Raw genomic sequence first — 19926 nt, forward strand, 5'->3', positions numbered from 1 at the left:
AGGTTGAGTCTGGAAGTTCTGGTCCTCTGGTTGGTTCTGATGAGTTGGGCGAGGTCTCCTTCAGGCCAGTATCACTGTCCCATTGGCTCTGAGTAGAGTTCTTTGTCTTCAGAAATGTTCAGCTAAAACAGGAGATTAGGTGTGTGCGTAGATGTTCCTATTTTGACATTTCTGTGTGTCTCTGTAAAATGTTCAGACTGAAGAGGAGTTTTTGTGTGTGCGAAGATGTTCCTGTCTTATCTGTGTTTATGAAAGGTTTACGTCAGCCCTCTGTCCTTGGGTATGTGTGTGTCTCAGTTTCTCGTGATATGCAGTACCAGGCACCACTTTTCTTATCAGTCTTTATGAAAAGGCCTGTGTCAGCCATCTGTCTCTGGGTGTGTGAGAAACCCTGCTTAGAAAGAAGTTAGTTATAACAATGTAATAGCAATATGCTTGTGTTATTTTCAAATGGTATTTATTACAAATCCCTCTCTTCACGTCTCCAAAGAGACGTGACATAAACTAGGTAAAAGTAAGAAAAGCAAAAGTAAACAACCAGGGAAACTTTCTCAGAGAGAAAGTTTTGATTCCCTCTCTTCACGTCTCCAAAGAGACGTGACATAAACTAGGTAAAAGTAAGAAAAGCAAAAGTAAACAACCAGGGAAACTTTCTCAGAGAGAAAGTTTTGATTCCCTCTCTTCACGTCTCACAAGAGACGTGACATAAACTAGGTAAAAGTAAGAAAAGCAAAAGTAAACAACCAGGGAAACTTTCTCAGAGAGAAAGTTTTGATTCCCTCTCTTCACGTCTCACAAGAGACGTGACATAAACTAGGTAAAAGTAAGAAAAGCAAAAGTAAACAACCAGGGAAACTTTCTCAGAGAGAAAGTTTTATTTCCCTCTCTTCACGTCTCCAAAGAGACGTGACATAAACTAGGTAAAAGTAAGAAAAGCAAAAGTAAACAACCAGGGAAACTTTCTCAGAGAGAAAGTTTTGATTCCCTCTCTTCACGTCTCCAAAGAGACGTGACATAAACTAGGTAAAAGCAAGAAAAGCAAAAGTAAACAACCAGGGAAACTTTCTCAGAGAGAAAGTTTTGATTCCCTCTCTTCACGTCTCACAAGAGACGTGACATAAACTAGGTAAAAGTAAGAAAAGCAAAAGTAAACAACCAGGGAAACTTTCTCAGAGAGAAAGTTTTATTTCCCTCTCTTCACGTCTCCAAAGAGACGTGACATAAACTAGGTAAAAGTAAGAAAAGCAAAAGTAAACAACCAGGGAAACTTTCTCAGAGAGAAAGTTTTATTCCCCCTCTTCACGTCTCACAAGAGACGTGACAAAAGCTATGAATGGCGTTTAATTAGTCATCAGTCCAATAGCCTGGCTCAGCATCCTCCAGGGCAAGCATAGGAAACATCTGTCCCTTCTCTGCCTGGTTGGGATCAATAGCAGTAGTTATGATCCTAGTGGTCAGCGTTCGAATACATGGAATGCAGCAGCATCCACAAAGCACCAGTATCGCAGTGAAGACAGATATAGATACCAGTATGGAGGAAACAAGCATCTTATATTTCCCAAACGCATCCATCCAAGAGTCCCACATAGAGGTGTCAACCCCGGAGTGGTGCTTCATCTTCTCATTAAGTGTACGAAGACCCTCTAAGGCAACAGTAAGACTACCATCAGTTGCTGTGTTATTGGGAATGAAAGTACAACATTGCTCCCCGAACATGGCACAAACACCTCCGCGTTCAGCCAACAACATATCCACCGCGATTCTATTTTGGAATGCCATCAGGGATGTAGCTGCCAATTGTCCATGGACCGCCTCGAAACCTTGTTGAGTCCAATTACCTAATTTTTTAACCAAAAAACGAGAAAATGTTAAACCCTCAGGTCCATCCCTCTATACAACCTGTACCAGGTGGGCTCGTCGCCACCCGGGAACTTCAAACCTTCACAACAGGGAGGACAAACATCACTTTTTATTCATTCGACAACCTCTACTACAGCAAACCAAGGGTCCTCCTCTGTCAGGCCCACTCTCCTGCGAAAGCTTGATTCCGTATCAGCCTCTCCAACTGGAGCATCAAGCAACGGCATCATACCAGAGGTCCTTGCCCCATCTGTAACAGACTTCTTCAAACAAGGTATGATACAGGTAGCACAGCACATGAGCATAAGAAAAACAACAACTAGAGTCAGAAATCCAGTAACCATCATTGTAGTGCCAGTATCCATCATTGTAGTGCACTTACCAAACCAACCACCCAGCCAGGGGAACAGTCCACTCTCCTCCACACCTGCAAGACCCTCCATCCCCACCGATAACCTTGCCAACCCACTCAGAGCTTTTTGAAATGCTCCCATCCGGACTAGTATTGTTAGGGACAAACGTGCAACACTGTTCTCCAATCATTTTACATACACCTCCCTGGTTGGCCAGTATCATGTCTAGTGCTAGCCTATTCTGTCTAGCAGTTCGAGAGGTGGCATCCAATTGTTCAGCCATCCCCCTAAGTGCAGTGTGGGTGTAGTTGACAAATCATTGTTGATTATATTAAAGATAATTGATCCAGGCATTTTGTTTAGTATCACCAATAGCTGGGCCAATGGTGGGCATCAGATGCCACAGACCATCATTTCTGTTTAATGCCTGGAATTCGTGGGGGGACCCCTATTGGGACCCCCAACAGGTTGGTGTGGATGTTATCTGTCCCCTCGGACCAAGGAGCGTCACGGCTCTGCCATCTCCTGGGTTGGTTCCGAGCCTCTGTGTCATGTGCAGCTCTCAGAAGTTGGTCAGCTGTAACCTCAATAATAGGCAATGGTGTTATCAGACTGGCCAAAGCACATGTGCCCTGACAATCTACTTTCAAAATGGGGTCAATCGCCTGGCAGGTCCACACATCCACCATACATCAGCAACACCTCCAGTTAATAGTGGCATTGGTGATGCAGGTAGCAGTAGGGAGCCTCCCATAGTCTATACCCCTACCTGTACCAGTGTTACAGCTGTAATATCCCCCATATGCCTTAACCCCCCATGGTGTCTTCTGGGGAGGGACTTCTGGGAACACAAGACTCAGAGTTTTACACAGGGTTGAATTTGGCTTAAACTTTCCAATATGCACATCCAACCTTCCCCATTACTTAGGGCAAATGGGTGAGCAGCCAGAATAGGTCTGGCATGTCCACATACGACACAGTCCTTTCTATTTATTGTTTTGCAGGCCAACCACATATTCTCCCTTTCCTCATAACCAGTTTCAGTCCCCAATTGTTCACTATCTGAGATGTCTTTTACATTTATTACCTGTCCCAGATTGGAGAGCTTAGGTGGTGGTGTGGGACTTGGTCTTGAAGTGGTGGAGGAGGCCGGCTGAATCCCTGGTCCGTTGGAACTGGTGGTGGTTCTGGCAGCACTGTGATGGTAACATCCCCATCGTATCCTAAACAGACAGCTCAGGACCACAAGCAGTCCTGTAAAACCCCATCCTTTCCCAGAGAACACATCATCAGCTAGAGACCAAGCAACACTTTCACTTCTATGAACGTACACAGTGAGGAAAGGTCGGGGTCAGGGAATTCTTCATTAAGGAGTTGACCCCTGAGCTTTATTAGCATCAGTTCTTCTCCTTAACTCTGTGATCATTCGGCAGTGTCAGTGTGTCTCACCCTCCAAGTGCGATATGCCCCCAGGTCGAGTGAATCACCTTCTCCTTTAATTCATCTGTAACGCATAAAATCCTGGACATACAGGTTTGGTTAACCACCAGTTTCTCATTTGTTTTATCTGATTATATATTTAACTTCTATACCTATTTGTTAGCTATAATTATTATTATTTTTATTTTTATTTTATTTTTATAATTAGTTTATTATCCAATAGGCCCCATCCTATCCTAGACCACAATGTACCCATCCCCCTCTTGATACCTGGCTCTAGCCAGGTAACAACCTTACCTATTCTAAATAATGACTTAGGTAAGAATAGTAAAATATTCTTATGTTCTACATTATCATGTAGGAGCGCCCCTTTCATGTCTCCATTCAGTAACTGTTATCTACCCATTCTGTTATCCATGTCCTGGCGCCCCTTCCGAAACTCCCCTCTCTGCTCTCAAACCTTCAAGGTCTCAGCAGTGTAGGGAGGGCCTGTCTGTCTGCCCTTTCCCTTATCTGTCTGTAACAACTGTTTTGTTTCCAAATTTTAACTAAATGTCTCACTGTTTGGCTTCATCTAAACTCATGTATTTTTAGAAAAACATGTCTATGGTGGCAATTTCTAGAGTCCTTACATATTAATTTACCTCAAAACCAGTATACCAAATGACCACAAATGCTTTATCTACATGACCATCCCCCGAAGCTGATCAGACTTCAAGAGACAGCCATGATGCAGGTCAAAGGTTACAACACCCCCTTACATTCGTGTTCCATACCATGTCTAGACCTATTAAAGAACCCCTTATCTTTAAAAATTAAACATTTCCTTGTCTAATTAAAACTCAGAAAATAAAACTCTGAATATTCCATATATGAGTGTGCCCCTTTAAGATACCTTGTCTCTGGGAACATGTAAATCCCCTTAACCCAAACGTTTACTACAAACAAAACATAATTACATAGTTATACCTGTCACAAGAATTTAAAACATGGCCAAGAGGATTAAGTCCTCACCACATTAAAGCTCAGGCTTGGACTTAGGTACCGAGCGGCGACCAGTTAAAAAATAGTTATTAACCTGACCCGGATTTGCCAATTCAGCACGAGCTCCCGAATGATCAAGCTCAGTTTAATTCCGATGCTACCTAGAAGGGTGTCCGAGGCGTGTACGAGGTTGCCAACAACTTACATCTTCAATTTACACTAACTTCTAGTCCCGGACACTGATACAAACTTGAACAGACACTTCAATCTTATGGATACTCCTAGTTCTAGCAACTAGCCCCATTTCTAAGATGTGTCATTACTTCTCACTTATCTTACGGATACTCCTAGTTGCAACTAGCCCCGTTTCTAAGATATATCAGAATAAATGGCAGATATCTTTACACAAGTGCCTTCACATGTAAATACTTTATACCCTGCCATTGGACCTTGTGATTTGTTGTACATCAAGAGCGGGCATATGACCTCCCTCTCTTGGTGTACCACACATCTATCTTAGCCTTCAAAGTCTGATTGGCCCTCCCACGAGGTCTTGAGATTGGGGCCTGTACATTTATATTGTTCCTTTCCCCCTGCCCTGTCCTGTATTTTTTGTTCTAGGTATTCATTGAACTCTAGTTTTGGGCCATTAGCGGCTGCCATGGTAAATTTCAGGATCAGGTTTGACTATCTTAGTGCACTTAGCCCGTCACTGGCCGAGGCCAGCAATGTATTCTCGGTGCTGACACCGACTTATCTCTGGTGCCCCACACTCGTACACAAATAATTATTTACAGCAGTTATTACTGTTAAACAGATTTTGTTAATCGAGTTGTTATATATTTTCCCAGAAGGTATCAGAATCGCCCTTCTGGAACAATATATCTACGAACTCAAGCGCTGCTAAAATAATTATCAATTCAATTATATGAATTATTTTGCAAAAGTTATCAGCGTTTTCAGTTTTTCGAGGTTGTTATATATTTTCCCAGAAGGTATCAGAATCGCCCTTCGGGAACAATATATCTACGAACTCAAGCGCTGCTAAAATGATTATCAATTCAATTGTAGGAATTATTTTGCAAAAGTTATCAGCGCATTTCAGTTTTTTCGAGTTGTTATATATTTTTCCCAGAAGGTATCAGAATCGCCCTTCGGGAACAATATATCTACGAACTCAAGCGCTGCTAAAATGATTATCAATTCAATTGTAGGAATTATTTTGCAAAAGTTATCAGCGCATTTCAGTTTTTCGAGTTGTTATATATTTTCCCAGAAGGTATCAGAATCGCCCTTCGGGAACAATATATCTACGAACTCAAGCGCTGCTAAAATGATTATCAATTCAATTGTAGGAATTATTTTGCAAAGTTATCAGCGCATTTCAGTTTTTCGAGTTGTTATATATTCCGAGTTGTATATATTTCCAGAAGGTATCAGAATCGCCCTTCGGGAACAATATATACACGAACTCAAGCGCTGCTAAAATGATTATCAATTCAACTGTAGGAATTATGGAAATACCAACATCACAATAGAGGAAAAATACAAGTCAGTTTTCAGCTCGGCGGCTGCACCACGGGCCAAAAGAAAACTCAGCTGTCCTCCCCAAAAGTTATCAACTAGTGAGTCTCGTGAAAAGGCCAATCTTACACAACATTTCAAATTAACATTTCCACATTTAGTTTTAACACATTGATCGCAGGTTAAGTTCTTCACAGTGCATTTAGTTAAGTGCCACGTCAACCATTTGCCCGACTATCTGAACTTGTATTTTTGTTTTATTTTGTTGATTCCCCTAGGTAACTTCCAAGTGTTTTAACCAATCAAATGTGTTAAGTCTGGGGAACCTTTTCTAGACTTGGATTCTCACGGAATTCTCACTCAACCCGACTGTCTGAATCTTTTTATCAAGTCAGTTACAATTATCTTCTACCCGACTATGTGGATTTATCACAACACCCATTTACTTAGATTCTCACGGCTTCTACCCGACTATATGAATCTGAGTCTCACGGCTTCTACCCGACTATGTGACTCTCTATATCTCAGATATCTTTACATGTTTACTTTTACATTTACAATAGACATTTATCATAAATTTGACAGTAACCCATACTCAACCTCAGTACTTCTGATCTTTAATTTGGATTTTCCTAATATACAATATGCAGATTTTTGATTTAACAGGTTTCTGCTTACCTTTGTTTTGTAGGCCTTATAGATCAGTTTCCTGAGGTGAGCTAGATTCCCGGCTGCTCCTTCGACAGGTCACCCTTCCTTTCTGATCCGTCTCTCACTGTCTCTTTTCTCTATCAACTTTTTATGGACCGAATTCAGAGAAGAAAAACCATCCTCTGCTACCAATTTGTTGATAATACAAGTTTACTGGAGAACTGAGACGAAGTAGAGGACTCTGGACAGGGTGGATGAGGTTTAATTAAATGCAATTTATTCAGAGGTAAAGATATCTGAATAGCGTGCACGGACCCTTTTCATCAAGCTCAATGGAACTATCCGAAAGAAGCCCAGATAAACAGAGTGCATATACATTTTATACAGTACAGAAAGTAGGTTGAGTCTGGAAGTTCTGGTCCTCTGGTTGGTTCTGATGAGTTGGGCGAGGTCTCCTTCAGGCCAGTATCACTGTCCCATTGGCTCTGAGTAGAGTTCTTTGTCTTCAGAAATAGTTCAGCTAAAACAGGAGATTAGGTGTGTGCGGTAGATGTTCCTATTTTGACAGTTCTGTGTGTCTCTGTAAAATGTTCAGACTGAAGAGGAGTTTTTGTGTGTGCGAAGATGTTCCTGTCTTATCTGTGTTTATGAAAGGTTTACGTCAGCCCTCTGTCCTTGGGTATGTGTGTGTCTCAGTTTCTCGTGATATGCAGTACCAGGCACCACTTTTCCTTATCAGTCTTTATGAAAAGGCCTGTGTCAGCCATCTGTCTCTGGGTGTGTGAGAAACCCTGCTTAGAAAGAAGTTAGTTATAAACAATGTAATAGCAAATATGCTTGTGTTTTTTCAAATGGTATTTATTACACTAGCTAACAGTACTAGTAGCTAGCCAGTCAGCCCTATTGACTAATTATGGGCTTGCGATCTAAGGTACTTAGGCAGGTAAACATGCCGAACAATACCAAATTACTCATGAACCATTAAGAGAGATCACCACGTAAGTGCTTTATTACAAGGTAAAACAAAAATAACAGGAGTCATACATGTATTTCTATCTCTATATTTATACATCTTGAAAATAACTGGTATGTAGCACAGTTCTCTAGCACATATGTATTGTTTTATGCAAGCTAAATATCTGTAGCTGTTCATTTGTTAGGAAATGTTGGGAGCTGTGACTCTATCTATTCTACTGGAAGGCTGTCCTCTCCTCTGCTTACAGTAGAAAGGCCTTGGACCGATCCACTGAGACGCAGTGAGCATAAGAACGACAAAAGACAGGAAAACAGTGACCATGTTCGGGCGACTAACATGCATATCCCCACGATCATCTGATCCTGATGTTATTCCACAGACAGCCAGCAGGGGGAAGTCCAGACTCACAGGTTTTTCTGCTATCATACACCCAAAACTCACTAACCATACAGCTATTTCCACCACTAGGCTTACTGCAGTCACTGCTTCAACCGTTACTGAACTACCATGAAAAATACTTTTAGAAAGCTGAAGCAAGCATACTTTTAAAAGTATCCTTTCTAGTTGACGAGGGATTTGGCAGTGCGGTCCTTGAGATTTCATACTTCTTATTGGAGGCACAGGGGGATTAGCTCAAATGGTAGAGCGCTCGCTTAGCATGCGAGAGGTAGCGGGATCGATGCCCGCATCCTCCAATTATTTAGTTTGGTTCAATCAGCACACATTGTTGTTGTAGCTCTGGACTGATTTAACTAATCGAAGGATTAGTTACCAAATTGAAACAAGTGTGCTTGTCTGGCTCTAAAATGTAAATGTGTATTGTTGGGGGTACCCGAGGACTACAGTTGGAAAACACAGTGGAAGGTAGAGCGTGGTGACGAGTTGAAATATTAATTAAAATAGGCCTATCGGTAGACGCTGCTATCGTGGCTGTTAATAATATATTAGGCTAAGTACTGTTTTATACTCTGTACTTTCAATTGTTTTGAGTCCATGGCATATTTCTCATGCAGTGTTTTAATAGGATTATTTCGGGACAGTTCAAAAATTACTGGGTGAGTGGAGGCTTGTAACTCTCAAACGAGGGGTGTTTCTCCAAACATACTACCTACCATGCTCCACCCTCATGCTCCGAATGTTTTCTCCAGTACGTTCTCTTGAGTATGTTCTTGTGAGGACGAGAGTGGGGAGAATACATAAACAATACATTTAAGAAGCACTCGCACAACCCCTACTGTATTACCTCACGCTTCACCGCCCCATTCACTGAACCTCCTTCCAGCCAGGACAATGGCAACAATAGACGAAACAAGATATACACAAAGCGAACATTGGACTTCATAATTATCAGCTACATATGTGAATCGTAACAATTTAGCTAGCCAGATAGTTAAACAGGAAAAATGACCTAAAACTAATATTATGCAAGATAGATGTCAATTCTTCGTGGTTACAGTAGCTAGCTTTGTGGCTAGCTAACAGTACTAGTAGCTAGCCAGTCAGCCCTATTGACTAATTATGGGCTTGCGATCTAAGGTACTTAGGCAGGTAAACATGCCGAACAATACCAAATTACTCATGAACCATTAAGAGAGATCACCACGTAAGTGCTTTATTACAAGGTAAAACAAAATAACAGGAGTCATACATGTATTTCTATCTCTATATTTATACATCTTGAAAATAACTGGTATGTAGCACAGTTCTCTAGCACATATGTATTGTTTTATGCAAGCTAAATATCTGTAGCTGTTCATTTGTTAGTAAATGTTGGGAGCTGTGACTCTATCTATTCTACTGGAAGGCTGTCCTCTCCTCTGCTTACAGTAGAAAGGCCTTGGACCGATCCACTGAGACGCAGTGAGCATAAGAACGACAAAAGACAGGAAAACAGTGACCATGTTCGGGCGACTAACATGCATATCCCCACGATCATCTGATCCTGATGTTATTCCACAGACAGCCAGCAGGGGGAAGTCCAGACTCACAGGTTTTTCTGCTATCATACACCCAAAACTCACTAACCATACAGCTATTTCCACCACTAGGCTTACTGCAGTCACTGCTTCAACCGTTACTGAACTACCATGAAAAATACTTTTAGAAAGCTGAAGCAAGCATACTTTTTAAAAAGTATCCTTTCTAGTTGACGAGGGATTTGGCAGTGCGGTCCTTGAGATTTCATACTTCTTATTGGAGGCACAGGGGGATTAGCTCAAATGGTAGAGCGCTCGCTTAGCATGCGAGAGGTAGCGGGATCGATGCCGGCATCCTCCAATTATTTAGTTTGGTTCAATCAGCACACATTGTTGTTGTAGCTCTGGACTGATTTAACTAATCGAAGGATTAGTTACCAAATTGAAACAAGTGTGCTTGTCTGGCTCTAAAATGTAAATGTGTATTGTTGGGGGTACCCGAGGACTACAGTTGGGAAACACCAGTGGAAGGTAGAGCGTGGTGACGAGTTGAAATATTAATTAAAAAGGCCTATCGGTAGACGCTGCTATCGTGGCTGTTAATAATATATTAGGCTAAGTACTGTTTTATACTCTGTACTTTCAATTGTTTTGAGTCCATGGCATATTTCTCATGCAGTGTTTTAATAGGATTATTTCGGGACAGTTCAAAAATTACTGGGTGAGTGGAGGCTTGTAACTCTCAAACTCGAGGGGTGTTTCTCCAAACATACTACCTACCATGCTCCACACTCATGCTCCGAATGTTTTCTCCAGTACGTTCTCTTGAGTATGTTCTTGTGAGGACGAGAGTGGGGAGAATACATAAAACAATACATTTAAGAAGCACTCGCACAACCCTACTGTATTACCTCACGCTTCACCGCCCCATTCACTGAACCTCCTTCCAGCCAGGACAATGGCAACAATAGACGAAACAAGATATACACAAAGCGAACATTGGACTTCATAATTATCAGCTACATATGTGAATCGTAACAATTTAGCTAGCCAGATAGTTAAACAGGAAAAATGACCTAAAACTAATATTATGCAAGATAGATGTCATTCTTCGTGGTTACAGTAGCTAGCTTTGTGGCTAGCTAACAGTACTAGTAGCTAGCCAGTCAGCCCTATTGACTAATTATGGGCTTGCGATCTAAGGTACTTAGGCAGGTAAACATGCCGAACAATACCAAATTACTCATGAACCATTAAGAGAGATCACCACGTAAGTGCTTTATTACAAGGTAAAACAAAAATAACAGGAGTCATACATGTATTTCTATCTCTATATTTATACATCTTGAAAATAACTGGTATGTAACAGTTCTCTAGCACATACAAGTGCAAGCTAAATATCTGTAGCTGTTCATTTGTTAGTAAATGTTGGGAGCTGTGACTCTATCTATTCTACTGGAAGGCTGTCCTCTCCTCTGCTTACAGTAGAAAGGCCTTGGACCGATCCACTGAGACGCAGTGAGCATAAGAACGACAAAAGACAGGAAAACAGTGACCATGTTCGGGCGACTAACATGCATATCCCACGATCATCTGATCCTGATGTTATTCCACAGACAGCCAGCAGGGGGAAGTCCAGACTCACAGGTTTTTCTGCTATCATACACCCAAAACTCACTAACCATACAGCTATTTCCACCACTAGGCTTACTGCAGTCACTGCTTCAACCGTTACTGAACTACCATGAAAAATACTTTTAGAAAGCTGAAGCAAGCATACTTTTTAAAAAGTATCCTTTCTAGTTGACGAGGGATTTGGCAGTGCGGTCCTTGAGATTTCATACTTCTTATTGGAGGCACAGGCGGATTAGCTCAAATGGTAGAGCGCTCGCTTGGCATGCGAGAGGTAGCGGGATCGATGCCCGCATCCTCCAATTATTTAGTTTGGTTCAATCAGCACACATTGTTGTTGTAGCTCTGGACTGATTTAACTAATCGAAGGATTAGTTACCAAATTGAAACAAGTGTGCTTGTCTGGCTCTAAAATGTAAATGTGTATTGTTGGGGGTACCCGAGGACTACAGTTGGGAAACACCAGTGGAAGGTAGAGCGTGGTGACGAGTTGAAATATGAATTAAAAATAGGCCTATCGGTAGACGCTGCTATCGTGGCTGTTAATAATATATTAGGCTAAGTACTGTTTTATACTCTGTACTTTCAATTGTTTTGAGTCCATGGCATATTTCTCATGCAGTGTTTTAATAGGATTATTTCGGGACAGTTCAAAAATTACTGGGTGAGTGGAGGCTTGTAACTCTCAAACTCGAGGGGTGTTTCTCCAAACATACTACCTACCATGCTCCACACTCATGCTCCGAATGTTTTCTCCAGTACGTTCTCTTGAGTATGTTCTTGTGAGGACGAGAGTGGGGAGAATACATAAAACAATACATTAAGAAGCACTCGCAAAACCCCTACTGTATTACCTCACGCTTCACCGCCCCATTCACTGAACCTCCTTCCAGCCAGGACAATGGCAACAATAGACGAAACAAGATATACACAAAGCGAACATTGGACTTCATAATTATCAGCTACATATGTGAATCGTAACAATTTAGCTAGCCAGATAGTTAAACAGGAAAAAATGACCTAAAACTAATATTATGCAAGATAGATGTCAATTCTTCGTGGTTACAGTAGCTAGCTTTGTGGCTAGCTAACAGTACTAGTAGCTAGCCAGTCAGCCCTATTGACTAATTATGGGCTTGCGATCTAAGGTACTTAGGCAGGTAAACATGCCGAACAATACCAAATTACTCATGAACCATTAAGAGATCACCACGTAAGTGCTTTATTACAAGGTAAAACAAAAATAACAGGAGTCATACATGTATTTCTATCTCTATATTTATACATCTTGAAAATAACTGGTATGTAGCACAGTTCTCTAGCACATATGTATTGTTTTATGCAAGCTAAATATCTGTAGCTGTTCATTTGTTAGTAAATGTTGGGAGCTGTGACTCTATCTATTCTACTGGAAGGCTGTCCTCTCCTCTGCTTACAGTAGAAAGGCCTTGGACCGATCCACTGAGACGCAGTGAGCATAAGAACGACAAAAGACAGGAAAACAGTGACCATGTTCGGGCGACTAACATGCATATCCCCACGATCATCTGATCCTGATGTTATTCCACAGACAGCCAGCAGGGGGAAGTCCAGACTCACAGGTTTTTCTGCTATCATACACCCAAAACTCACTAACCATACAGCTATTTCCACCACTAGGCTTACTGCAGTCACTGCTTCAACCGTTACTGAACTACCATGAAAAATACTTTTAGAAAGCTGAAGCAAGCATACTTTTTAAAAAGTATCCTTTCTAGTAGACGAGGGATTTGGCAGTGCGGTCCTTGAGATTTCATACTTCTTATTGGAGGCACAGGGGGATTAGCTCAAATGGTAGAGCGCTCGCTTAGCATGCGAGAGGTAGCGGGATCGATGCCCGCATCCTCCAATTATTTAGTTTGGTTCAATCAGCACACATTGTTGTTGTAGCTCTGGACTGATTTAACTAATCGAAGGATTAGTTACCAAATTGAAACAAGTGTGCTTGTCTGGCTCTAAAATGTAAATGTGTATTGTTGGGGGTACCCGAGGACTACAGTTGGGAAACACCAGTGGAAGGTAGAGCGTGGTGACGAGTTGAAATATTAATTAAAAATAGGCCTATCGGTAGACGCTGCTATCGTGGCTGTTAATAATATATTAGGCTAAGTACTGTTTTATACTCTGTACTTTCAATTGTTTTGAGTCCATGGCATATTTCTCATGCAGTGTTTTAATAGGATTATTTCGGGACAGTTCAAAAATTACTGGGTGAGTGGAGGCTTGTAAGTCTCAAACTCGAGGGGTGTTTCTCCAAACATACTACCTACCATGCTCCACACTCATGCTCCGAATGTTTTCTCCAGTACGTTCTCTTGAGTATGTTCTTGTGAGGACGAGAGTGGGGAGAATACATAAAACAATACATTTAAGAAGCACTCGCACAACCCCTACTGTATTACCTCACGCTTCACCGCCCCATTCACTGAACCTCCTTCCAGCCAGGACAATGGCAACAATAGACGAAACAAGATATACACAAAGCGAACATTGGACTTCATAATTATCAGCTACATATGTGAATCGTAACAATTTAGCTAGCCAGATAGTTAAACAGGAAAAAATGACCTAAAACTAATATTATGCAAGATAGATGTCAATTCTTCGTGGTTACAGTAGCTAGCTTTGTGGCTAGCTAACAGTACTAGTAGCTAGCCAGTCAGCCCTATTGACTAATTATGGGCTTGCGATCTAAGGTACTTAGGCAGGTAAACATGCCGAACAATACCAAATTACTCATGAACCATTAAGAGAGATCACCACGTAAGTGCTTTATTACAAGGTAAAACAAAAATAACAGGAGTCATACATGTATTTCTATCTCTATATTTATACATCTTGAAAATAACTGGTATGTAGCACAGTTCTCTAGCACATATGTATTGTTTTATGCAAGCTAAATATCTGTAGCTGTTCATTTGTTAGTAAATGTTGGGAGCTGTGACTCTATCTATTCTACTGGAAGGCTGTCCTCTCCTCTGCTTACAGTAGAAAGGCCTTGGACCGATCCACTGAGACGCAGTGAGCATAAGAACGACAAAAGACAGGAAAACAGTGACCATGTTCGGGCGACTAACATGCATATCCCCACGATCATCTGATCCTGATGTTATTCCACAGACAGCCAGCAGGGGGAAGTCCAGACTCACAGGTTTTTCTGCTATCATACACCCAAAACTCACTAACCATACAGCTATTTCCACCACTAGGCTTACTGCAGTCACTGCTTCAACCGTTACTGAACTACCATGAAAAATACTTTTAGAAAGCTGAAGCAAGCATACTTTTTAAAAAGTATCCTTTCTAGTAGACGAGGGATTTGGCAGTGCGGTCCTTGAGATTTCATACTTCTTATTGGAGGCACAGGGGGATTAGCTCAAATGGTAGAGCGCTCGCTTAGCATGCGAGAGGTAGCGGGATCGATGCCCGCATCCTCCAATTATTTAGTTTGGTTCAATCAGCACACATTGTTGTTGTAGCTCTGGACTGATTTAACTAATCGAAGGATTAGTTACCAAATTGAAACAAGTGTGCTTGTCTGGCTCTAAAATGTAAATGTGTATTGTTGGGGTACCCGAGGACTACAGTTGGGAAACACCAGTGGAAGGTAGAGCGTGGTGACGAGTTGAAATATTAATTAAAAATAGGCCTATCGGTAGACGCTGCTATCGTGGCTGTTAATAATATATTAGGCTAAGTACTGTTTTATACTCTGTACTTTCAATTGTTTTGAGTCCATGGCATATTTCTCATGCAGTGTTATAACCCTCCCGTTGTCCTCCTATTATGCCTAGCACACAGTGTCCCCCCCGGGTCACCCTGTCCCGTCTTGGCTAAAGGCCCAGTGGGCACAAGTGTGACAGTATGGGTGTGAACAGCCTTTGCAGATGTATTTCTTACACCTGCAGCACGCGGTGTGTGTCTTGGCGTCCTTCTTGGGTGGGCAGAGCTGACACCTCTTCCTCTTACTCGCCTCCAGCCGGGCCCGGGGCTGGGTCGGAGGCGGCGGCCGGGCCGACGGCTTGCTCAAGGGCTTGCGGACGAGCCTCGGCGGATACACGCTCGCCCCGTATGACTTTGACAAGTGCTGAGGCGGCTTCGGTGCGGGGGAGACGCTGCCTTCTTTGGATCAAGGGCTTCACGAGCGCCTTTCCGAGCTGCTCCAGGAACACCCTCCTCTTGTTCCGCTTCCCGGGCATCCAGTCGGGGTTGATCTCTCGCCATATGACAAAGGCGTTGTAGGAGGACACGTCGAGGATGTTGTGGAAGATGACCAGGGGCCAGCGGGCGGTCATCCGTCTGCAGCTGTAGGTGCCGACCACCTTGTCTAGGTTGTCCACGCCGCCCTTGTTGCAGTTGTAGTCTAGGATGAGGGCCGGCTTCCGGTCTCGGCGATCGCTAACGTCGGGCTCCGCGTGCCGCGTGCTCAGAAGCAGCACGTTCTTATTTCTCTTTGCCAGGTAGGACACTAGAGTGGCGGTGGGCGTGAAGGCGAACCTGGAGGACGAGACCTGTCTGTCCTTGGACTGGAGCAGCGCGGGAGGGAGCTCGGGCTTGTTCTTTCGCACCGTGCCCACCATGGTGAGGTTCCTCTCGAGGAGCCGCTGCCCGAGTTCGTAGGAGGTGAAGAAATTGTCACACGTGACGTTGTGACCGCCCGGCAGTCCCTCGGTCAGATCGAGGACGACGCGCGCGCCCTGGTTCTTCTCGGGGCCTCCGCCGGCCGCCTTGCCGGTGTACACTTGCATCTTCCAAGCGTAGCTGGACTTGGCGTCGCAGGCCACCCACGACTTGATGCCGTATTTGGCCGGCTTGCTGGGAATGTACTGTCGGAAAGGACAGCGTCCTTTCGGCGAGGGAGAGGGGAGGGAGAGGGGAGGGAGAGGAGATTAGCAGCGTCATACACAGATACATAGACTGCCCGTGCTCTCTACGCTACACGTACAAACACAGATACCAGCGTCATCGTTACCAGCTCACCATCGGGGCGCACTGCGTTTACGTTACACGCAGCCGCCTCCGCCGCCCGTGCTACTGCCGATTGCTACTACTGCCGATTGCTACTACTGCCCGTGCTACTACTGCCCGTGCTCCACGTGCTGCTACTCTTGCCGATTGCTACTACTGCCCGTGCTACTACTGCCCGTGCTCTCTATGCTACACGTACATAGACAGATACATTGACTGCCCGTGCTCTACGCTACACGTACAAACACAGATACATAGACTGCCCGTGCTCTCTACGCCACACGTACATACACAGATACATTGACTGCTACCGCTCTCTATGCACAGATACATAGACTGCCCGTGCTCTCTACGCTACACGTACAAACACAGATACATAGACTGCCCGTGCTCTCTACGCTACGCGTACGTACACAGATGCATAGACGGTACCTCTGAACGGGACCAGTTGTTCGTCCACCGTCACTTCGGGCCCCGGGTTGTAGAGGGCCTGCAGCCGCTCCTCCCACAGGTCCCACACCTCTCTCACGGCCGCCAGTCTGTCGGTGGCGAGTCTCGCGGGTCTCGACTGGCGGTCGTCGAATCGCAGCAGCCTCGAGTACTTGTGAAACGCCTTGAGCGGCATGGTGGCGCGGAACACGGTCCTGCCGCTCTCGGCGTCCCACAGGCTGGCCGCGGCCTCGCCTCGGGACCTGTAGACGCCGGCTAGGATCAGCAGCCCTACGTAGGCGCGCAGGTCGGTGGAGTCCATGGGTCGCCAGCCGTCGCCGTATTTTCTCACCCCCTGCAGATTCGTCATGTCCACGATGATCCTTTCTATCGCCGGTGTGACAAACAGACGGAAGGCGGACGCGATGTCGAGCGCTCGCGACGCGGCGTAGGCCGTGGGGCCCGGCGTCACGGCGGGGCAGGGCGGGCGGATGGCGCGGGGCCGGTCCGGGCCGCGATAGGCCACGGAGGACCATTTGATTTTGCCGTTTTTTGACAGCAACGTCTCCCTTTCTGGCTCTGGCTCTCTGGCTCTGTCTCGCTCTCGCTCTCTGTCTCTGGCTCGCTCTCTGTCTGGCTCTCTGTCTCGCTCTCGGCCAGCGGCCGCGTCTCCCTCTCGCTCTCCCTCCGGCTCTTCCTCCGAAGAGGAGCACGACCGCGAGGCCGAGTCGTCTTCGTAGTCGTCCGCGTCGCGCTCGGGGTTGTATTCCTCACCGTCTTCATCTTCCGAAACGTCCTCCTCTTCGGAATCGCAGTAGTCTTCTTCGTCTTCTTGGTCGACGCTGGAGGATATCTGTTCCAGGACCTGAGCCGCGCTGAAACCGGGACTGCGAGGCGTCGTAGGCGGAGGCAACACGCTCGGCGGGGTCGTATTCCTCGTCGTCGTCGTCGTCCTCGTCGTCCTCATCATCGTCCTCATCTTCTTCTTCTTCTTCTTGTTCTTCTTGTTCTTCTTCTTGTTCTTGTTCTTGTTCTTCTTCTTCCTGACAATATTAGTAGGCTCTCTACGCCCTGCTTACAGTCGTAGGCGGAGGGCTCACGCTCGGCGGGGTCGTATTCCTCCTCGTCGTCGTCCTCGTCCTCGTCCTCTTCTTCTTCTTCTTCTTCTTCTTCTTCTTCTTCTTCTTCTTCTTCTTCTTCCTGACGATATTAGTAGCCTCTCTACGCCCTGCTTACGGTGGCCACGTGAATGGGACGAGGCACGCGAATGGACGAGGCGCGTGGTCGGCCCTGCCTGCTCCTTCGGGCCCTTCGGCCCCTTCGGTCCCATCCGGGACGCTCGGCTGGCCTCCCCGTGTGATAGCACCGAGGTCGTGCACTGAGTTGTTGGGGACAACTGGTCCCTGCCGGGGTCACTCAGACCCGGCCCAGACAGAGGGGAACAACTCCTAACACAGGCCCCGGGTCACTCCGACCCAGCTCAGACAGGGGTAGGAGGGTTACAACATACACCTTGCTAACGCCGCCGGGGTCACTCTGACCCAAGCCCCCGGGACAGAGGGGAACAACTCATAACGCAGGGCCTACAACAGGGCCCGGGTCACTGTGACCCGGCCCAGACAGGGGTAGGAGGGTTACAACATACACCTTGCTAACGCTGCCAGAGTCTCTCTAACCCACACAGACACTGGGAATCGACTCGTAACGCTGGCCGGGGGTAACTCTGACCCGCCGAGGCAAGGGGAAGGTTGTGTAACAACAGCCATACCCGAAAGGCACAATTTCCACAACCAAGGGAAAGTAGTTTGTAGGGGGGCGTTTTTAGATTCGATATCCAAACTCACACGGGGCCCAAGGGCCCGATGGGGGACAGAGGGCCGTATTCGACACAGGCCCTTGCCCGGAATGTTGAGCGTGTCAATTTTGGGGCAGGACCTTTTACTAGTATCCAGCAGGTGGTGGTGTTGGGTCACTGTGACCCCGGCCTGCCAGGGTCTCTCTGACCCACACAGACACGGGGGAAGCGACTGGTAACGCTGCCGAGGGTCACTCTGACCCCTCTGACGTCACTATGACCCCGCCCACACAGGGGCAGGGGCAGGAGGGTTACAACATACACCTTGCTAACGCCGCCGGGGTCACTCTGACCCCTCTGACGTCACTATGACCCCGCCCACACAGGGGCAGGAGGGTTACAACATACACCTTGCTAACGCTGCCGGGGTCACTCCGACCCACACACAGACACGGGCAATCAACTCGGAACTGCCCGGGGTCGCTCTGACCCGCCGAGACAACGGGAGGGTTATTACATTCATTACTTGCACCACACTACCACCAAGTGGATACTAGTCAAACATCCTGCCCCAGAATTCACACACGCCACATTACGGGCAAGGGCCCTGTGTGCGAAGTGACAGGCTGTCCCCGATTATCAACTAACTATTTCCAAAAGTATTGTAAAACTATAGAAATAACATATCTTTTGTTAGGACCACTGTGTCTGGTGAGCATGATAGTAATCCTAACCATCCTGTCACCCGGTGTGTTTCGGCATGTACCTTCCCGTCGCTCCCCCCTACTGTTGGTTTCATGTCCTTCTTCGTCCGATGTAGGTGATAGTGGCTGCACTTCGCCCCTGTCTATTGGTTTGTCTCTCATACACACTGTCCTAGTCTCTGGCTAAATATCTCTGCGTCTATAATATACGCACCTGGCTTAGGCTACAATATGATACTCTGTCTCAGTCTCACAGAGTGCATTCGGGAGTTGCTTGCTAGGGCTGACTAATTGACCATGTCTGTCAGGGGTATGTGCTACATTTCCATCCCAATGTAAACACTAAGTTGTGCCTGAAATAGAGTTGGGAAAGTGATGCATAGTGCTACCCCTCGTCTGTGTAAGTGCTGGGAGTGCACAGTCTATCCTATGGGGATACGAAACACTGCGAGGTATGCCTTGCATAGTAATGACTGAAAGACAGGTGTAGGGGTAGAGATGAATAGTCAATGTAACAACAGGCACTGAACTGTGAGAAGGGCTGTTGAGCTTTTTATTCATATTCTGTCTCATCAGTACATGCTGTACAGTGAATGTGTAATGATTTGAAATGAGCCTCAGGTCTTGGTAGCTGGCAGTGGAGTCCATGTCTTGA

General features: G+C 45.4%; 1 protein-coding gene and 3 non-coding genes across 4 annotated transcripts in view; 3 read left to right on the forward strand and 1 right to left on the reverse strand.

The window, feature by feature from the left end:
• Positions 1–19926, reverse strand: part of fermt3b (fermitin family member 3b) — a 53750-nt gene that overhangs the window by 10381 nt on the left and 23443 nt on the right. The window lies entirely within an intron of this gene.
• trnaa-agc lies at positions 8411–8483 on the forward strand. The gene has a single exon. It is a non-coding gene; the product is annotated as a tRNA-Ala (tRNA).
• On the forward strand, positions 13152–13224 carry trnaa-agc. The gene has a single exon. It is a non-coding gene; the product is annotated as a tRNA-Ala (tRNA).
• On the forward strand, positions 14741–14813 carry trnaa-agc. Its single transcript has one exon. It is a non-coding gene; the product is annotated as a tRNA-Ala (tRNA).

This window comes from Salvelinus namaycush, chromosome 5 (assembly GCF_016432855.1).
Source record: "Salvelinus namaycush isolate Seneca chromosome 5, SaNama_1.0, whole genome shotgun sequence".
NCBI classification, from domain to species: Eukaryota; Metazoa; Chordata; class Actinopteri; order Salmoniformes; family Salmonidae; genus Salvelinus; species Salvelinus namaycush.